The sequence below is a fragment of the Musca domestica genome, unplaced genomic scaffold (genome assembly GCF_030504385.1).
Source record: "Musca domestica strain aabys unplaced genomic scaffold, Musca_domestica.polishedcontigs.V.1.1 61, whole genome shotgun sequence".
Lineage (NCBI taxonomy): Eukaryota > Metazoa > Arthropoda > Insecta > Diptera > Muscidae > Musca > Musca domestica.
This window is the reverse complement of record NW_026712367.1, coordinates 2442885-2457596: the sequence shown is the minus strand read 5'-3', so window position 1 is coordinate 2457596 and position 14712 is coordinate 2442885. Positions and strand designations below refer to the sequence as shown.

Sequence of the window (14712 nt, the reverse complement as noted above, 5' to 3'; positions counted from 1 at the left end):
CGGTATACATACATAAGATTGCAGTAAATGAGTTCGGGAGCGGGAAAGAGGGGTTCTGTGGGGAAGTGAATTTTCGGCGCTTTTTTCCAACCGGCATTATAAATGCAATCAATATAAAGGTGCTCAGTCTCTCTCTATCTCTCTCTCCCACTCACACTTTATCTCTGGCCCCCCTTTTTGGTGGGGTTTGATGTGTGGTTGGAGCAATGGCTATGTGTGTGTGTTTGTGTTGTAAGTTCTCTTCCATTGAAGAGAGTGTGCAAAATCTGAGAAACTGCGAGAGTTGCATGTCAGACAATGCATTGCTTGGTGCAGCAGTTACTTTGCTCTTGGCAGTGTTTCCTTGTTGTTGCAATGCATCCAACCATCCATCCATCTCAAGTATGCAGTTTTTTTGTGGCGTGTGTGTGTGTTGTCGCTTTTTCTGTGTTCTCTGAGTACACACAAGATGTGCGTGTGTGTGTGTCTGAGAATGGGTGCTTTCCTTGTTGGGTTTATGTTTTGCACCAGCGAACGTGGCAGAGTATGGAGTGTAAGGCCATGAAGATACAGCACTGCATGAGTGTGTGCGTGTGTAAGTTTGTTGGTAGCCTCTACTTTGCGCGGGCAATCTGCATCTTTTTTGTTTGATTTTTCATTTAGTACGTCGCTCACATTTCAACTGTTCGGTAGGGCATTGGCGTTGTTGTTTGTTACGTCGTTATAACGTTACGTTGTGCATTGTGCTCTGCTTTCTTTTGATTGTGTTTTTATTTTCAACATTTTTTTGCAATACGATTCTTGAGTTGTTACTGTATGAGCGTTTTTTTTTTTCTGTTTACAGTTCTTCAGAGTGAACTCTTTTTTTATTCTTTGCTGGTGTTGTGAGAAAATCTTTTGAACACCCGAAAAATGTCTTTGAAAGTGTCTTGTTGTTCTTTGTTTTTTTTGGGGGTACTCGAGAGAGTGCGTGTGCGTAAATATTGCAAAGTGATTAAGAGGTTTTATTAAGTCTTTTTTATGGGGGGTTTCCTGGACCTAAGATGTGTGAGTGTGATATTTATAAAAACAACCAAAAAAAAAAAAAAAGAAAAAAAAAAACGGTGATATGAACGGCAACAGAGAATTAAGAGTACCCTTCAAATTGGGCGCCAGTGCAGATGTTGAATGAAAAACGAAAAACAAAATTTGCCATATGGAATGGATTCCTTGGACAGAGTCAGAATGTGGGCTAAGCTAGATAATAGACACAAGATAATAGTCTAGCACAAGGTCAATGATTAGATGAGCTGAAGTCTAGGGATTCCTTACAGAACAACAGGGCAATTTTATACAAGCTGAGGGTCAGGGACTCTACGAAGGAGTTGTAATGACAGGCACTACACAAAAACAGCTGGAGAACCGGAAGCCTGACATATTAGATGTTGGGTAAATAATTTTTATTATTGAGTTGAAAGGTCATAAAGAGCTGAACCCAAACAAAATATAAAAATTGTTTAAGAAGTCTATCAGAGGCAAGCCATAGGGTCAGTAAGTGTTGAATGTTTAAGAAGCCTACAGTACACAAAGTGGAGCTAGGAGTATGTGGAAAGAAGTTTGAGGGCCAACGAGGTTCTGCAAGTGAGCGGAAGAGCCACGGAGTCCTTGAAGATGACCTGAACTGCCAATGAGACTATAAAGACCTGCTGTCGACTTAAGCGGACTGAATACCTAGTTGGTACATATAGATTAGCTAATGGCTCAGTGAGTCTTTGTGCATTCGCTGAAGTTTCAGGCAATTTGTATAAGCGTGACAATGTGACAATGGGGATATAAACGAGCTGAAGGTTCGGGCCGTCCAGGGAGTCTACAAAGACAAACTTATCTAACCAAACTGAAGGGTCAGAGGTTATGCGGGGTCAAACCAAATTATCTTCACCAAGTTTTCTATACGAAAACCTGATCTCCACCAAGTTTTCTATGCGAAAACCTAGTCTCCACCAAGTTTTCTATACGAAAACCTAGTCTCCACCAAGTTTTCTATACAAAAACCTGGTCTCCACCAAGTTTTCTATACGAAAACCTGGTCTCCACCAAGTTTTCTATACGAAAACCTGGTCTCCACCAAGTTTTCTATACGAAAACCTGGTCTCCACCAAGTTTTCTATACGAAAACCTGGTCTCCACCAAGTTTTCTATACGAAAACCTGGTCTCCACCAAGTTTTCTATACCAAAACCTGATCTCCACCAAGTTTTCTATGCGAAAACCTAGTCTCCACCAAGTTTTCTATACGAAAACCTGGTCTCCACCAAGTTTTCTATACGAAAACCTGGTCTCCACCAAGTTTTCTATACGAAAACCTGGTCTCCACCAAGTTTTCTATACGAAAACCTGGTCTCCACCAACGTTTTCTATACGAAAACCTGGTCTCCACCAACGTTTTCTATACGAAAACCTGGTCTCCACCAATGTTTTCTATACGAAAACCTGGTCTCCACCAATGTTTTCTATACGAAAACCTGGTCTCCACCAAGTTTTCTATACGAAAAACTGGTCTCCACCAACGTTTTCTATACGAAAACCTGGTCTCCACCAACGTTTTCTATACGAAAACCTGGTCTCCACCAAGTTTGCTATACGAAAACCTGGTCTCCACCAACGTTTTCTATACGAAAACCTGGTCTCCACCAACGTTTTCTATACGAAAACCTGGTCTCCACCAAGTTTTCTATACGAAACCCTGGTCTCCACCAAGTTTTCTATACGAAAACCTGGTCTCCACCAAGTTTTCTATACGAAACCCTGGTCTCCACCAAGTTTTCGATATGAAAACCTGGTCTCCACCAAGTTTTCGATATGAAAACCTGGTCTCCACCAAGTTTTCTATACGAAAACCTGGTCTCCACCAAGTTTTCTTTACGAAAACCTGGTCTCCACCAAGTTTTCTATACGAAAACCTGGTCTCCACCAACGTTTTCTATACGAAAACATAGTCTTCACCAAGTTTTCTATACGAAAACCTGGTCTGCACCAACGTTTTCTATACGAATACCTGGTCTCCAGCAAGTTTTCTAGACGAAAACCTGGTCTCCAGCAAGTTTTCTAGACGAAAACCTGGTCTCCACCAAGTTTTCTATACGAAAACCAGGTCTCCACAAAGTTTTCTATACAAAAACCAGGTCTCCACAAAGTTTTCTATACCAAAACCTGGTCTCCACCAAGTTTTCTATACGAAAACCTGGTCTCCACCAAGTTTTCTATACGAAAACCTGGTCTCCACCAATGTTTTCTATAAGAAAACCTGCTCTCCACCAATTTTTCTATAGGAAAACCTGGTCTCCACCAAGTTTTCTATAGGAAAACCTGGTCTCCACCAACGTTTTCTATACGAAAACATAGTCTTCACCAAGTTTTCTATACGAAAACCTGGTCTGCACCAACGTTTTCTATACGAATACCTGGTCTCCAGCAAGTTTTCTAGACGAAAACCTGGTCTCCACCAATTTTTCTATACGAAAACCAGGTCTCCACAAAGTTTTCTATACAAAAACCAGGTCTCCACAAAGTTTTCTATACGAAAACCTGGTCTCCACCAAGTTTTCTATACGAAAACCTGGTCTCCACCAAGTTTTCTATACGAAAACCTGGTCTCCACCAATGTTTTCTATACGAAAACCTGGTCTCCACCAAGTTTTCTATACGAAAACCTGGTCTCCACCAAGTTTTCTATACGAAAACCAGGTCTCCACAAAGTTTTCTATACAAAAACCAGGTCTCCACAAAGTTTTCTATACGAAAACCTGGTCTCCACCAAGTTTTCTATACGAAAACCTGGTCTCCACCAAGTTTTCTATACGAAAACCTGGTCTCCACCAAGTTTTCTATACGAAAACCTGGTCTCCACCAATGTTTTCTATACGAAAACCTGGTCTCCACCAAGTTTTCTATACGAAAACCTGGTCTCCACCAACGTTTTCTATACGAAAACCTGGTCTCCACCAACGTTTTCTATACGAAAACCTGGTCTCCACCAATGTTTTCTATACGAAAACCTGGTCTCCACCAATGTTCTCTATACGAAAACCTGGTCTCCACCAAGTTTTCTATACGAAAACCTGGTCTCCACCAAGTTTTCTATACGAAAACCTGGTCTCCACCAACGTTTTCTATACGAAAACCTGGTCTCCACCAACGTTTTCTATACGAAAACCTGGTCTCCACCAACGTTTTCTATACGAAAACCAGGTCTCCACAAAGTTTTCTATACAAAAACCAGGTCTCCACAAAGTTTTCTATACGAAAACCTGGTCTCCACCAAGTTTTCAATACGAAAACCTGGTCTCCATCAAGTTTTCAATACGAAAACCTGATCTCCACCAAGTTTTCTATACGAAAACCAGGTCTCCACCAAGTTTTCTATACGAAAAGCTGGTCTCCACCAAGTTTTCTATACGAAAACCTGGTCTCCACCAAGTTTTCTATACGAAAACCTGGTCTCCACCAAGTTTTCTATACGAAAACCTGGTCTCCACCAAGTTTTCTATACGAAAACCTGGTCTCCACCAAGTTTTCTATACGAAAACCTGGTCTCTCCCAAGTTTTCTATACGAAAACCTGGTCTCCACCAAGTTTTCTATAAGAAAACCTGGTCTCCACCAAGTTTTCTATAAGAAAACCTGGTCTCCACCAAGTTTTCTATACGAAAACCTGGTCTACACCAATATTTTCTATAGGAAAACCTGGTCTCCACCAACGTTTTCTATACGAAAACCTGGTCTCCACCAACGTTTTCTATACGAAAACCTGGTCTCCACAAAGTTTCCTATACGAAAACCTCGTCTCCACCAAGTTATCCATACGAAAACCTGGTCTCAACCAAATTTTCTATACGAAAACCTGGTCTCAACCAAATTTTCTATACGAAAACCTGGTCTCCACCAAGTTTTCTATACGAAAACCTGGTCTCCACCAAGTTTTCTATACGAAAACCTGGTCTCCACCAAATTTTCTATACGAAAACCTGTTCTCCCCCAAGTTTTCCATACAAAAACCTGGTCTCCACCAAGTTTTCTATACGAAAACCTAGCCTCCACCAAGTTTTCTATACGAAAACCTAGCCTCCACCAGATTTTCTATACGAAAACCTAGCCTCCACCAGATTTTCTATACGAAAACCTGGTCTCCACCAACGTTTTCTATACAAAAACTTGGTCTCCACCAACGTTTTCTATACGAAAACCTGGTCTCCACCAAGTTTTCTATACGAAAACCTGGTCTCCACCTAGTTTTCTATGCGAAAACCTGGTCTCCACAACGTTTTCTATATGAAAACCTGGTCTCCACCAAGTTTTCTATACGAAAACCAGGTCTCCACCAACGTTTTCTATACGAAAACCAGGTCTCCACCAAGTTTTCTATACGAAAACCAGGTATCCACCAAGTTTTCTATACGAAAACCTGGTCTCCACCAACGTTTTCTATACGAAAACCTGGTCTCCACCAACGTTTTCTATACGAAAACCTGGTCTCCACCAACGTTTTCTATACGAAAACCTGGTCTCCAACAAAAATGTATGTGGTTCCTACCAATCGGTACCCTAAATTCTCTATACAAAAAATAGGCTATCCACCAAGATTTCTATGTTTGTAATCGACCAAAGCTATCGACAATATCCTTTTTTTGCGGAGTATAGTTCATTAATATGTTCTTGGGGCAAAGGGTTATCACAACGCATTTTGACCCTTGACTATTTCTTACTCAAAGATCTGTGCGTCTCTTCGATGTCTCAGTGAACTCCTCTCTTTAATGGCAACACCAACAAACAATGCAAGCAAATTACTCCACCCTCAACCTTAATGTTGCTGGCTGGCATCTCATCATCGACAACATCATCATCGTCGTCGTCAGCAACGACGGCAAGCAACGACGACGTTGTTGTTGTCGTTTTGCAGTTGTTGGTGTCTGGTTGAAAGTTGTCGTTGTAGTCATCGTTGATTTTCTTTTTATTGCACGACTTCAACGACGATGGCGTTGACGACGACGACGAGGATGATGATGATGGGGTTATGTGTTGGAGAGTAATGTGTCGTGTGTGTTTTTTGTTCTTGTTAATGGCCATTGGGATGCCATACTTGTACATCAACTCACATGGATGGATGGCTGGTTGGCTTGCTGGTGGATACCCGCGCTCTTGCATATGACTGCATGTATGTATGGATTTCTATATGTTGGAGGGTATGACAGGCATAATGGCAAAGCTATTGCCCGCCACTGCTGCTGCTGCCGCCGCCGACTATGAGGATGATGATGTCTACGTTGTGTTCACTCACTCACTCTCTCACACCCTTCCCCAAAACAAACAAAAACGAAAAAACTTCTCTGCAGTTTTTTGTTGTTCGTTCCTTTTTCTATAAACCGGCGGCAGCGGCCGAGACACACACTCACACATACCATGCCCAATGTGAGACTCGGAGCAGTTTTGTGTGGTTCTTGAACATTTACAAAAGATTTTTGCTTATATTCATCTTTTTGGCCGTTTTCGGTGCGTTTCGCGTGGCGCTTGGTCTGCCTGCCTTAATCGAAATATTTTTCTGTTCAAAAAGCAAGATTTTTTCAAATTTTTACCTTAGCCAATTCTCCTCCGGTTTTTTTAAAGTATAAGAATTTCTTGTTATTTGATTTGCCTGGGTCCTGGCTGGCTGGCTGGCTTCTTGAAGCAATTTTTCGTTTTCTTATTGCCCAAAAAAGAAGACAAGTGTGTGAGCGTGTGTGTGTGGGTGCTGGTGTTTGTGTTAAACTCTCGGGTTTTAAGATGTTTTGTTGTGGTGACCACGATTTATTCTTATTATTCTTTTTAAGATATTTATTTTTTCGTTTCTTCCTTTGAAGAGAAGAAGCGAGGCATAAGCATAAGAAAAAGTACAAAACATCTTCTTTGTAAAGATATGTATGTTGAGAAAATTTTGGTGTGTAGATAAAAGAGATTTGGATGTGTTGCAAGTTAGTTTTCGTATGACTGACTGGGTGTGCGTGCCTCTGTGTGTGTGTGAGTCCCAACTAAACTACTTTTGCTGGCGAGTGAGGCGAATTAGATCAATTCATTCGCCAATTCTAAACAATTGTCGTGGCGATGATGATGATGACGACAATGACGTTGTTGACGCTAATGACGATGACGACGATGCTGATGATAATAGAAGGAAATCTAAACATGAGAGAGTTTGCAGTGTGGGAGATTAGAGATTTTTGTTTATGATTTGTTATGTCTTTGCAAAGTGTTGCTGTTGTTTTTCCTCACGTACACACAAACACATACATGTGTGAGGTGTATCAAAGAAATTCCTATTTTGTTTTGCCGCCGTTAAATTGTTTTTGTCAAAATATCTACACTTAACAGCCGGTGAACTTTTCTTTATTTTTGCCAGACCGGCAAAATAAACGTGACATTGTTATGGCGTGCCGTGTCTTTTTTTTTCTGTGACAATAAATATTAAATAAATAATAATAACAAAAATAATTAAAACCAAAAAAAAAAAAAAAAAAAAAATCCGAACAACAACAAAATAAGAACACGAAATGTGCATTATTAAAAAAAATAAATGTGATAAGAAATAAATACAAGATGTATACAAATGAAAAAAATAAACATAGAATTAAAACAAAAACAAAAATAAATAAGTTAAGGAAACAACAAAAATTGTGGACAAAAATAAAAATTTATAAAAATATAAAACAAAATATATGTGTATAAAAATAAAAAAAAAATAAAATAACAAATAATTGAATACAGAAACAACGATATGTGGACATAAACAAAACTTTAAAAGAAAAATATTTAAAAAAAATAACAAATTGAAATATGAACCAAAAAAAGGTGTTTATAAATATAGAAAAATAAAAATAAATAATAATTAAAATATAAAAACACTATAACAAATATAGTTAAAAAATCGGACTAAATTTCTGTGGTGAAATATATTAAAAAAATATATATCAGAATATCAGAAAAAAATTTTTTAAATAAGTTTATTTTTATTATTTTTTAAGGTAATTGATGTTACCTTAAAAAATAATAAAAATAAACTTATTTAAAAAATTTTTTTCTGACATTTAAAAAAACCAAATCATCCAAAAAACTTAAAAAAAATATTAAAAAAAAATTAACAAATTGAAATATGAACCAAAAAAGGGTGTTTATAAATATAGAAAAATAACAATAAATAAATAAATAAGTTAAAAAATGATTAATATATATATATATATATATATATATATGCATCCAAGATAATAATTAAAATATAAAAACACTATAACAAATATAGTTAAAAATCCGACAAAATTTCTGTGGTAAAATATATTCAAATATAGTTTTTAACATCAATTACCTTAAAAAATAATAAAAAAATAAACTTATTTAAAAAACAATTCTGACATTTAAAAAAAAAAAAACCAAATCATCCACGATATGTGGACATACATAAAACTTAAAAAAATATTAAAAAAAATTAACAAATTGAAATATGAACCAAAAAAGGGTGTTTATAAATATAGAAAAATAAATAAAAATAAATAAATAAGTTAAAAAATGATTAATATATATACATGCATCCAAGATAATAATTAAAATATAAAAACACTATAACAAATATAATTAAAAAATCCGACAAAATTTCTTCGGTAAAATATATTAAAATATATTTTTAACATCAATTACCTTAAAAAATTATAATAAAAAAAAAAATAAACTTATTTAAAAAACAATTCTGACATTAAAAAAAAAAAAACTAAATCATTTACGACTTTTCAGAACTGCATCTGTTTTCAATCAGAGTATAATTTTCTTTAAATCAATTACATTAAAAAATAATAAAAAAATAAACTTATTTAAAAAACAATTCTGACATTTAAAAAAACCAATTCATTTACGAAATTTTTTTTAAAAATCGGACTAAATTTCTGTGGTAAAATATATTAAAATATATTTTTTAACATCAATTACCTTAAAATAGAATAAAAAAAATAAACTTATTTAAAAAACATTTCTGACATTTAAAAAAAGACAGTTCATTTACGACTTTTCAGAACTGCATCTGTTTTCAATCAGAGTATAATTTTTTTAAATCAATTACAATAAAAAATAATAAAAAATAAACTTATTTAAAAAAAAATTCTGACATTTAAAAAACCGGACTAAATTTCTGTGGTAAAATATATTAAAATATATTTTTTAACATCAATTACCTTAAAATAGATTAAAAAATTAACTTATTTAAAAAACAATTATGACATTTAAAAAAGCCAAATCATTTACGACTTTTCAGAACTGCATCTTTTTTTTAACCAATTACCTTAAAAAAATAATAAATACAGACTTATTTTTAAATATAAAAAAATATTTTCAATCATACGGAGTATAAAAAATATATATTTTTTTTAAATTAAGAAATATTAACAAAAATAAACAAATTGAAATATGAAACAAAAAAAGGTGTCTATAAATATAGAAAAATAAAAATAAATAATGTTAAAAAAAAGTTGAAACAAAAATGAATAAATGAAAAAAATAAGTAAATGGAGAACCAAAACCTAGAACATAAAAAAACCAAAAAAAAAAAAAACAATAAAAATATGCACCAAAAATTTATGTTTAAAAAATAAAAAATATATATTAAAAAAATTAATAAGCAAATTAAACACAAATTTGTTGACATGTATAAAAATTGATTAAATAAAGTAAACACCTAAAAACTAAAAAAAAATATTTTTGTTTACAAAAATATATTTTTCTTTTAATCAAACACAGTATAAAAATATTTTGTTTTAATCGCCAACTTTAAAAAATAATCTTATTTTTAAAAATATAAAAAAATAATTTTTAGGACATTCAACAAAACCAAATCATTTACGACTTTTCCGAACTGCATCTGTTTTCAATCAAACAGAGTATTAAGATAAAATAAAAAAAATAGTGATATATTCGAAGGCATATTTAAATTTTTGTTTATAAAGATAATAAATATATAAATAAAAATAAGAAAAAAAGTGGTCACAGATTGCGGATTATAAATAGCACAGGGACAGAGGATTTTCAAAATAATTAAAAATTATACTTAAAATATGACAATAATATTACTTGTAACAAATATAGTTAAACAACTGATTTAATTTCTATGGTAAAAAAATAAAAAATTAAAAAAATTAATCAATTCTTTAAAAATAAATATTTTTTTATATTATTAAAAAATATATATTTTTAACACAAAACCAAATCATATACGACTTTTTCGAACTTCATGTGTTTGCAATCACGCAGAATATAAAAATATATATATAAATATTTTTTGAATCAAGTTTTTTAATCAAACAAAAAAAAAAAAAAAATATATTTTTAATACTTAATATTGCCAATCAAACAGATTATAAAAAATATATCTTCATTAAATCAACCTGAAAAAAAATAAAACAAAAAAAATATTTTTAAGACATCAAAAAAAAAAAAGAAAAAATTAATTCGTCACTTTTGAAGTGTTTTCTTTCAAATCCCTCTTTTATTTTCAAAATGTGTTGAAAAATAAAAAAGTTATGGACAATTTTCCAAAAATACCCTATAATTAACAACACTCATACGCAATGGTGGGTGACATTTAAAATTCTTAATTGCATGCGAAATAACAACGTTTTTGGAAACAATTTTAAAGATATGCTATTACAACTTAAGGTGGGGTCTTAAGAATATTCTTGCGGAGAATATATAAATTTTAGCAGCTATAAATGAGATAATCGAAATATTTCGTTTTATTTTTGATAAAGATCTTCCAGTCAAACTATTGAAAGATTATAAACATATGACCCAAATATATTCAGAAAATAACAAATCCAGTTTACTTTTCGTCACTGTTGAAGTGTCGTTTTTTCAAATTCCATTTAAATTGTCAAAAATGCTTGAAAAATAAAAAAGTTATGAACAAATTTCCAAAAATACCCAATAATTAATATCAATCATACGCAATGGTGGCTCGCTTTTAAAATTCCTAATTCTATGGGAAATAGCAACACTTTGGCAGCATTTTTAATGCCACACCACCATTGGAACTATAGTCGAGGATATTAATGGAATATTTTTGAGGAGAAAATAGAACCATAAATTTTACGTTATTTTTTTTTTGACACAAATATTTGCAATTATAATATTAAAATTCTAATAAAGATATGACCCGATAATTTTTTGAAAATTAGAATTCTAGACTATTATTCATAAACGTTGAAGTGTTCTCTTTCAATACCCATTAAGATTCTCAAAATATCTCGAAAAATAAGAAAGTTATGAGCAGTTTTCTAAAAATATCCAATATTTAATAACAATCATACGCAGTGGTGGCTGACATCTAAAATCCTTAATTTCAAAAGAACTGAGAATTTTTTTTGGAAATTTTTAAATAGAAAACCATTTTAAATTCGAAAGGCTTTCAATTTTTTTATATTAAATTATTTTTTATTTTCTTATTTGTATTTAATTAATTTTTTATTATTTTTTTTTATATATAAATTAAAAAAATGGGGAATTTTTTAAATTAAAATTATTTTTTTAACAAAAATTAGCTTTTTGTTAGAGAAATATACAAATTTCAAGCCTTGATTGGGACTAAAAAAATCAAGTAACCCATTTTGAGAGCGGAAATTATTTGCGATAGATCGCAAAAATTTTCGATGGAAATTATTTGCGATAGATCGTAAAAATTTTCGATGGAAATTATTTGCGATAGACCGTAAAAATTTTCGATGGAAATTATTTGCGATAGATCGCAAAAATTTTCGATGGAAATTATTTGCGATAGATCGCAAAAATTTTCGATGGAAATTATTTTCGACTAGTCGCAAAAATTTCCTATGGAAATTATTTGCGATAGATCGCAAAATTTTCGATGGAAATTATTTGCGATAGATCGCAAAATTTTCGATGGAAATTATTTTCGACTAGTCGCGAAAAATTTCCTATGGAAATTATTTGCGATAGATCGCAAAAATTTCCTATGGAAATTATTTTCGACTAGTCGCCAAAAATTTCCTATGGAAATTATTTTCGACTAGTCGCGAAAAATTTCCTATGGAAATTATTTTCGATAGATCGCAAAAATTTTCTATGGAAATTATTTGCGATAGATCGCAAAAATTTTCTATGGAAATTATTTGCGATTGATCGCAAAAATTTTCGATGGAAATTATTTGCGATAGATCGCAAAAATTTTCGATGGAAATTATTTGCGATAGATCGCAAAAATTTTCGATGGAAATTATTTGCGATAGATCGCAAAAATTTTCGATGGAAATTATTTGCGATAGATCGCAAAAATTTTCGATGGAAATTATTTGCGATAGATCGCAAAAATTTTCGATGGAAATTATTTGCGATAGATCGCAAAAATTTTCGATGGAAATTATTTGCGATAGATCGCAAAAATTTTCGATGGAAATTATTTGCAATAGATCGCAAAAATTTTCGGTGGAAATTATTTTCGACTAGTCGCGAAAAATTTCGATGGAAATTATTTGCGATAGATCGTAAAAATTTTCGATGGAAATTATTTGCGATAGATCGTAAAAATTTCCTATGGAAATTATTTGATCGCAAAAATTTTCGATGGAAATTATTTTCGACTAGTCGCAAAAAATTTCCTATGGAAATTATCTTCGACTAGTCGCAAAAAATTTCCTATGGAAATTATCTTCGACTAGTCGCAAAAAATTTCCTATGGAAATTATTTTCGACTAGTCGCAAAAAATTTCCTATGGAAATTATTTTCGACTAGTCGCAAAAAATTTCCTATGGAAATTATTTTCGACTAGTCGCAAAAAATTTCCTATGGAAATTATTTTCGACTAGTCGCAAAAAATTTCCTATGGAAATTATTTTCGACTAGTCGCAAAAAATTTCCTATGGAAATTATTTTCGTTGAGTCTCAAAAATTTCCTATGGAAATTATTTTCGACTAGTCGCCAAAAATTTCGATTTAAATTGTTTGCGATAGATCGCAAAAATTTTCGATTTAAATTGTTTGCGATAGATCGCAAAAATTTTCGATGGAAATTATTTGCGATAGATCGCAAAAATTTTCGATGGAAATTATTTGCGATAGATCGCAAAAATTTCATATGGAAATTATTTTCGACTAGTCGCCAAAAATTTCCTATGGAAATTATTTTCGACTAGTCGCGAAAAATTTCCTATGGAAATTATTTGCGATAGATCGTAAAACTTTCCTATGGAAATTATTTTCGACTAGTCGCGAAAAATTTCCTATGGAAATTATTTTCGACTAGTCGCGAAAAATTTCCTATGGAAATTATTTTCGACTAGTCGCCAAAAATTTCCTATGGAAATTATTTTCGACTGGTCGCAAAAATTTTCTATGGAAATTATTTTCGACTGGTCGCAAAAATTTTCTATGGAAATTATTTTCGACTGGTCGCAAAAATTTTCTATGGAAATTATTTTCGACTGGTCGCAAAAATTTTCTATGGAAATTATTTTCGACTGGTCGCAAAAATTTTCTATGGAAATTATTTTCGACTGGTCGCAAAAATTTCCTATGGAAAAAATTTCCTTTGGAAATTAAATTCAAGAAATCAATATCCCTTCACCATATGCCAGTTGTGTGGGTCCGTGTTCAATGACCAGTAACTCCTCTCTCCCCGCCATTTTTGAGTTCCTCAAAAATCTAAATAAATCTAATTTCATGCTCACGTGTGTGCATTCGTTTTGTTGTTGTTGTTTTTTTTTTGTTCGTTTCAAAAGTGTGTACACAATATGAACAGGCAGTCAGTCAGCCAGCCAGCCATGTGGGGCTTTCGCGGCTGCTTTTTCAACTTTGTACCTCAAACGAAATACTACAACTACAATGTGAAATTGGCTGCATGTGTGTGTGTGTGTGTTTGAAGAGTGTGCCTGCAACCAGGCTGGATGTATGCCTGGCTGACTGGATGGTTGAATGTCTGTCTGTCTGTCTGTCTGTCTGCGATTGTTTTGAATTTGTGTATCTATGCAAAATTGGTTGTTATGTATGGGTGTCTGTGTGTATGTGTGTGTGTGTTTATGTTTTATTTGTTTGTTCCTTTGTTGTTGGCTTGGGCTTTGGTTTGACTGTCTGCAATTTCTACATATGCGTGTTGTGTTATCGTCATCATCAGCATCATCGTACTACCACTTCCACTTTACACATCCTGCTGCATCTCCTTCACCTCCTCCACCGGCACCACCAACAAAACTATACAAGTAGTCTTTCATTTGGATGCCTCGTCCCTTTGACTATCACCGGGGTTGTGGTTGTTGTTGGTGGACCAACTTTTGCTGTGTTCTGCTATTCATTCTGTTTTGTTTGCAAAAATTTTGTTGCCTCCACTGTTTATTCCTGTGTCTGGCTGGCGGCGTTTTGAACTTGAAAAACATTTTTATTGCCGGGCTTTGTTGTTCACTCTTCGTTTGTGTTGTTCTTTTTCGATGCTGCCGCTGCTTTTAGTTACTATTCTCCACATTTGCTTTTGGTTGTTTCGTTTTATATTTTCTAAATTCCTGGCACGAGTCGTCGCTTCGTCGTTTGGCTGGTTACTTCTGCCACTGCCACATTTTCGGTTTCCATTTTCGTCCTCCATTGTTGTGTTGACTGACGTTTGTTTAGGATTTTTGATTTGATTTTAGTTGGAAAAAGTATGCACACAATAAGCGCCAAAAAGGATTCTAGCAAATGGTTGAGTGAA

At 33.3% G+C, this 14712-nt stretch overlaps 1 protein-coding gene across 4 annotated transcripts in view; it reads left to right on the top strand.

Annotated features, from left to right (window-relative positions):
- The first annotated feature begins 637 nt into the window (after positions 1-637).
- Positions 638-14712, top strand: part of LOC101896562 (endothelial zinc finger protein induced by tumor necrosis factor alpha) — a 126058-nt gene continuing 111983 nt past the window's right edge. For all 4 annotated transcript variants that reach the window (XM_059129438.1, XM_059129437.1, XM_059129436.1 and 1 more), the window contains exon 1: positions 638-668. The gene's annotated coding sequence lies outside the window, so the exon portion shown is untranslated. The remainder of the gene's footprint in view (positions 669-14712) is intronic.